Genomic DNA, 6,058 nt, shown 5'->3' with positions numbered 1-6,058 from the left:
AGAGAGGGCACATGCATAAGAACACCCACACTTGCAGATAATACCCACTTGACCTGGCTTCAATGACTGGATGATCAGAGCTCAACTAGAAGAAAGAAGAGGAAAAAAAGGGGCTGATGAAAGAAGATGCGGATAGGTCTCTTGTGATACAATAGTGAATAATTTTATCAGGACTGATTTGGGCTTTGGAAATGTACAGGTAGACATTTTGTAGCAAAACAAAGGGAGTGATTGACTTTGCAGTCTAGGAGAGGAGGTCCCTGGGATCATCAAGGGAGAAAAGCAGAGAGTGGGATCCTACCCAGAGAAGCAGTGATGCCTGAGATGGAGGCAGGGACGATGACATGAAGAGATGGAGTGGCTGGAGACTTAAGACACAGAGAGGAAGAGGGGCTGGGTGCTGGCGACCGGGGGGTGAGGGGTAGGGGGAAGCAGGTGTACAGGGTTTACCCTGTGGTTAATGATGCATGGAGGGGATTATAACCATGGCAATGAAATGATATACGATAGGATGAATGTAAAGCTAATGTTCTCCCATGTAAACTATCACATAATTCACAATAAAACATTTAAAAATAAATAATTTAAAAAGACTATTGAAGGGGTGGTTCTCAGTGAGTGGGGTCATCTCTGGCAGCAGCGTCTGGGGGAAATTGTGCCATGAAACCCAAACACTGCCTGCCCTCAAGGGAGTCTATGGTTCTTTTCCCATCATTTAGAGAGATCTACTTCTGGTGGTGCTTTAGGGATTTTCCTGAACTTGAATACTAGTGCCACTTATATTGAAATAAGGTGGTGCCATAGAAAAGAATTTAACTGAAGGAACTTACTAACATTTACTCTTCACATTAGAGGAAGCAGTGGAAGAACGCATAAGATCTAATGGACAAAAATGGACCAACAGGGTTCCAGAACAAATGTTAAGAGCTGCTACAGCTTTTACCCATATTTATGCAGGGCAAGGTGAGGGAGATGTCAGAAGAGAAACCCAGTCTACCCAATATGATCCCTACAGTAAAGCTTCAATAACTCCAGGGAAGCAGCCTACAGTTCTTCCTTTGCAAGTACAGTATCCACATACGGAAAGTAATGTTACTTCAGATAGTATTTCAGAGACTCTACCAGAGACACCAAAAGCCACTGATGAAGAGAAAGGTGCTGTGGAGAAAGCCAAATGGGGAAGTATTAGTAACAGATGAATCAATTATCACTGAATTAGAGTCTGGATCGAAAATAATAAGGATCTCTGGGACTTAAGACAAAGGCAGATGAATCTTCAGTTCCAAGAAGATAGGAAATCCCAAATTTAAATTTTGCAAAACTTTAATCTACTACATGAATACCAAAGACTTACTCAAGAAGACCAACTCCTATACTATCTTCGAAGAGAAGGAATGGGTTCCCCAGCATATGAACAAGACCTGATTGTTGCCAACCAACCCAATTTCTTTATTTTGCCAAGAGTAGATGAGTTAAGACAAAACGGGGGACAGATAGATTGGGTAGCCCAATACTTTGAATACAAACGAGACTGGGACTTAATGTGGTTACCTGGTGAAGACCATAGGAAGGAATTATGCTGGGATGTCCAAAAGCTGCTGCTTTGTCGAGCAGAACTCCAATCCAAGCCTCAGCACAAATACGTTCCAAAAAATTACGTAGTACCAACTGAGAAGAAAAAGGTGTTCATTGTGACCTTGCAAATGATGTAATGCCTAGGAAACTTCCCTTCCCTCTTTCTCCTTCTTAAAGTCTTTTTTAACTCCCCTTCCCTTTTCACAAGATTATTTGGGATAACCTGGTTCTTTACAACTCTTTTAAATAAAAATCACTCACTTTAAAAATCTATGGTCCATCATTGGTCTTTCCTAGCTATATAACAAGTAGATTTAACTTCTAGCTCTGAATTCCAGCAACTGCAAGAGAAATCATGCCAGAGAAAGAAAACAGGCCTGAACTTCCTATTTTGTCACAGTAGTAAACTTAGTAGGTACACCATTTCTGGTGCACCTACTTTTTTCCTTTGGCCAGTGTGAGCTGCTATATTTTTGTTAGTGTGTGTTTTTAAAGTTCTGAGTATTAAACTTATCCAATAAAGACATTCGGAAATTAAAAGCAAAGCAAACAAACAATATGGATGGAATACACAAGGTCACTGTATTGGTAAAATGGAGGGTTAGAGAAAAAGAGGAAGACACCTAGCAAGATGGATTCACATAGTGGCAACATCGATGGACTCAAATGTAGCAATGATTGTGATATTGGCCCAGGACCAGGTAGTGTTTTGTTCTGTTGTGTATAGGGAGGGTCGCTATGAGTCAGTCTGACTTGATGGCACATAACAACAACAACAAAAATGGGCAAAATATTGACTGATACAGATAGCACCAAAAGAAAATGAAAAGAATACACATCACCACTGTACCAAAAAGAAATAGTCAATGTTCAACCATTTCAAGAGGTAGCATATGATCAAGAGCCAATGATCCTGATGGAAGAAGTCCAAGGTGAATTGAAGGCATTGGCAAAGAATAAGGCATTGGGAATTGATGGGATACAAACTGAAATCTTTCAACCAACTGATGCAACACTGGAGACACTCACTTATCTATGCCAAGAAATTTGAAAGAAAACTACCTGGCCAACTGACTTTAAGAGATCTGTATTTCTGCCTATTACAAAGAGAGGGGACCCAACAGAATTCAGAAATCATCAGGCAATATCACCGATATCACATGCAGGTAAAGTTTTACTAATGATAATACAAAAACAGCTGCAACTATACATTGACAGAGAACTTCTACCAGTTCAAGACAGATTCAGAAGATGATGTAGAATGAGGGCTATCATTGCTAGTGTCAGATGGATCTTGGCTGAAAGCAGAGAATACCAGAAAGCTGTTTACCTGTGCTTTATTGACTATGCAAAGTCTTTTGATTGTGTGGATCATGACAAGCTATGGACAGCATTGCAAAGAATAAGTATTCCAGAGCACTTAATTGTGCTCATGAGGAATCTGTATATAGACCAAAAGGCATTTGTTCAAACAGAACAAGGGAACACCAAAGGGTTTAAAATTAGGCAAGGTGTGTGCCAGGGATGTATTTTTTCACCATACTTATTCGATCTGTATACTGAGAAAATAATCTGAGAAACGGAATTACATATTGGAGGAAGACTCATTAACAACTTGTGATATGCAGCTGATACAACCTTGTTTTCTGAAAACAAAGAGGACTTAAAATACTTACTGATGAAGATCAAAGACCACAACCTTCAGCATGGGTTGCACTTTAATGTAAAGAAAACAAAAATCCTCACTACTGAACCAATAAACAACATCCATATAAATGGAGAAAAGATTGCAGTTGTTTGTCAAAGACCTCATTTTGCTCATATCAACCATCCTCACTCATGGAAGCAGAAGTCAAGAAATCAAGTGACGTATGGCATTAGGCAAATCTGCTGCACAAGACTTCTTTAAAGCTTTCAAGAGTAAATACGTCAGTTTGAGGACCAAGGTGTGCCTGACCCAATCCATGGTATTTTCAGCAACCTCATATGTATGTGAAAGCTGGACAGTGAATAGGGCAGACCATAGAAAAATTGATGCATTTAAGTTATGGTATTGGAGGGAAATATTGAAAGTACTATGCACTGCCAAAAGAATAAACTGATCTGTGTTGGAAGAAGTACAACCAGAGTGTTCTTTGGAAGCCAGAATGTCTAGATTGGTCTCTCATACTTCGGACATAAGTGGATTGGTACAGCGACACCTGCAATGGGCTCAAACATAGCAATGATTGTGAGGTGGCCACAGTACTGCACTGTGTTTCATTCCATTGTGCATAACATCACTATGAGTCGGTACTGATTCAATGGCACCTAGAAACAGCATATACATACAAAAGTTGGACAATTAATAAGGAAGATTAGAGAAGAACTGATGCTTTTGAAGTATGGTGTTGGTGAAGAATATTGAAAGTACTGTGGACTGTGAAAAGAACAACTATGTGTTGTAAGAAGTGCAGCCAAAATGCACCTTAGAAGCAAAGATGGTGAGACTTCATGTCTCATACTTTGGAGATGTTGTCAGGAGGGACCAGATCTTGGAGAAGAACATAAGTATTGGTAAAGCGTTGTTGTCTTTAAGTGTCATTGAGTCTGTTCATAGCGACTCATAGTGACCCTGTATGGGGTTTCCAAGGAGCGGCTGTTGAATTCGAACCACCAACTTTGCAGTTCAAACCTTGTGGTCCAGTCTATTATCTTACAGCGCCACACCAGGAGATTCAATGAAAAAGAGGATGAGCCCAATGAGATGAATTAGCACAATGGCTGCAACAGTGGGCTCAAGCATAATAACAATTATGGGATGGACAGGATTTGACAATGTTTCATTCTGTTGTACATAGGGTTGGTATGCATCAATACTAACTCAACAGCACCTAACAACAATAACAACAGGGTTAAATCATTTCTAAAGCTCCAAAGCTATTTTATATATATACAGATAGCATCACATAAAGTAAGGTTATCTTTTAAATATCGTTCTTGCATTATTTTCCTTAGCAATATAGGAATACCTTATTTTTTTTTATTTCTGCTTTGCAGATATTGCATTTTTTACAAATTGTGGCACTCTCCCATCAAGCAATTCTATCAGTGCAAGTTTTCAACATATGCTTACTTTGTGTCTCTGTATCACATTTGGTAATATTTCAAACTTTTTCTTAATGCTTTCACATGCTTGGAGTCCTGGTGTGGCAGTGTAGGAGAAGCACCGGACTGCTGATAACAAGGTCAGCATTTCAAACCCACCAATCACTCCTTGGAAATCCTATATAGTTCACTATGAGTCAAAATCGACTTGACAGCACTTAACAACAACAACATTGCACACTTAATAGACTATAGTATAGTGCCAATACAACTTTTATATGCACTTGAAAAAAATTGTATGACTATATTGTGATATTTACTGCAGTGGTCTGGAACCCAATCCACAATATCTCCAAGGTATACCTGTAGCTTGTTTATTTTCATGGATATTTAGCAACATTTAGATTATCTTCATTATTTTAAACAGTTGAATCATAATTTATTTTAAAAGTCCTTTATTGATTAATTGATCCATAAAAGCTTTTAAGCAGGGAAAAGACTAGATCAGGCCTATTTTGGAGGATAATACTAGGAAATGTCAAAAGAACGAGCAGATGATTTTAACAAGTTACCGGACCCTTAATGCTGAAGTCTTCAAGTTATATTCCTCATGTCAAATCTATAGTCATAAATCACATCTACTGATCATAGAATGCAGAATCTAGGACTACATTCTTCTTTATTCTATTTACTTGTAATAAATAGTCTTGAAAAAAGTCCTTGATATTTTTAGGACTTTATTGCACCAACTGGAGAGAAGAGATAAGATTGTGTCTATTGGTTATTATTCAGAAAGCATTTTCATTTTTCAGTGAAAATTAGCCATGTTAAAAACAGAAAAACCAAGTAATAACCACAAGGTCAGTGTACATAAGACACCCAGCCTGGGCAGTTACTTGTGCAGAGTGTACTTACCGTGTCTTTCCTTCTCTTGTGTGCAAAAGAGAGATGCCTGCCCTACAAAATAGTCTGGTTCCTACATTTGCACTAGAGGTTGTTCAAGATGTTCTATTGAGGGACAAATGAAGATGCTAGACATTCATTTATTTCTTTTTAAACAATGTATGTCTCAGTCTTTGCTAATATGTTTTTTAATTCTTAAACTTGGATTTCCATTCCATTCTGCTACAAAACATTATTCCAATTGTATGAATTTCAGTGCTTGAAAGCCTTTTTTATTGATTATCCTAAATAAATAAAGTTAAACATTGAATTGACTTTTTATTTCTGGTCACCTGTAATATACATTTTTTAAAAATGTCTTGGGGATTTCATTATCATTATAATCACTAATAGTATAATTACTAGTGGTATGTTGTTGTTGTTAAGTGCCACCAAGTTGGTTCTAACACATAGTGACCCTGTATAGTATTTCCTAGGAGTGTCTGGTAAGCTT

The 6,058-nt window shown here is 38.0% G+C and overlaps 1 pseudogene; it reads left to right on the top strand.

The window, feature by feature from the left end:
- The first annotated feature begins 848 nt into the window (after positions 1-848).
- On the top strand, positions 849-1,750 carry LOC102832560 (annotated as a pseudogene).
- The last annotated feature ends 4,308 nt before the right edge of the window (positions 1,751-6,058 follow it).

This window comes from Chrysochloris asiatica, unplaced genomic scaffold (genome assembly GCF_000296735.1).
Source record: "Chrysochloris asiatica unplaced genomic scaffold, ChrAsi1.0 scaffold00176, whole genome shotgun sequence".
NCBI classification, from domain to species: domain Eukaryota; kingdom Metazoa; phylum Chordata; class Mammalia; order Afrosoricida; family Chrysochloridae; genus Chrysochloris; species Chrysochloris asiatica.
Note: the sequence above shows the minus strand (reverse complement) of the source record. Positions and strands in the feature narration are given on the sequence as shown.